We start from the raw sequence: 1,531 nt of genomic DNA on the forward strand, positions 1-1,531 counted from the left end.
ATTCCCACCAACAGTGTAGGAGGGTTCCCCTTTCTCCGCATCCTCGCCAACATCTGATGTTTCCTGACTTGTTAATTTTAGCCATTCTGACTGGTGTAAGGTGGTATTCATTGAGGTTTTGATTTGGATTTCCCTGATGTCAAGCGATGTTGAGCACTTTTTCTGCATCTGTTGGCCATTTGGATGTCTTCTTTGGAAAAATGTCTGTTCATGTCTTCTGCCCATTTCTTGATTGGATCATTTGTTCTTTGGGTGTTGAGTTTGATAAGTTCTTTATAGATTTGGGATACTAGCCCTTTATATTCATGCTTATCTTATGATAAGCATTCCAAATGAATTATTATTATTATTTTTTTAAAGATTTTATTTATTTATTTGACAGAGAGAGAGACAGCGAAAGAGGGAACACAAGCAGGGGGACTGGGAGAGGGAGAGGGAGAAGCAGGCTTCCTGCCGAGCAGGGAGCCTGATGTGGGGTTCGATCCCAGGACCCTGGGATCATGACCCGAGCCGAAGGCAGACGCTTAACCGACTGAGCCACCCAGGCGCCCCCCCCAAATGAATTATTATTGTTTTATAATTTCACAGCTATCACAAAAAGAGTATTTTTAATGTTTACAGAGAGGTAAGAAAGGGTCAGAGAGGTTAAGTAACATTACCAGTTTATTCAGATAGTAATGAAGGAGGCAGGATATGAAACTAGGACTGTGTGACCTGGGGCTTATATATTTCATACTACTAATGATCACTCTATGCTTGCTGCTTTACATATACAATCCTAAAACTACTACTGTGAGGGGTGTGTGTATATCACGTTACAGACAAGTAAAGTGAAGTTAAATAATTTGCATAAGGTAACATCCTTATGTAGAAACAGGATTTATGTTAATGTCTTTATGATCCTAATGTGCAATTCGACAACAGTTTGACTTTGCACTTAAGACTCACAACTTCCAGAAGGATCATGTGAAGAACAAGGGAGAGAAATAAAATGAAGTTCTGATAAATGAACACCCACAGTAACGCTCAGGAACATGCAAGAGAGTACATGGTTCTTCCTAAGACATAAAGTGAATCCACTGAACAAGGATTTTTTTTTTTTTTAATTAGACCATCAGTGACCTTATTTGGGAAGTACTTTTGAGCAGAAGTGAACAAAATACTTTTCTTTATCTTCTTTATTCTTTTTCCTTGGCCCTCAAAATTCTAAAGGCATCATTTAAGTGAAAATGAAACAAGCTAATAAGCACTGCTACAATTAAAAAAAAATCAGAATAAAAAAAACCTCCCATATTTAATTCTAGAAGAACTGAAAAGTTAAAGTAATGAAGTGGGCAGACAAACCTGAGTATGAATCCTGGCTCTCGCACCCATTAACTATATGAGTTAAGGGAAGTTCTTTTGCTTCAAAGAATTATAATTCTCCACTAAATAGAATGTATATAACTTTAACTCACAGCATTTTTACAAAAATCAAATGAGCTCAACCTATGCAAATCACCTAACATCCTGCCAGGCAATATAATAATTA

The sequence above is a fragment of the Leptonychotes weddellii genome, chromosome 11, assembly GCF_054177405.1.
Source record: "Leptonychotes weddellii isolate Sample4059 chromosome 11, ASM5417740v2, whole genome shotgun sequence".
Lineage (NCBI taxonomy): Eukaryota > Metazoa > Chordata > Mammalia > Carnivora > Phocidae > Leptonychotes > Leptonychotes weddellii.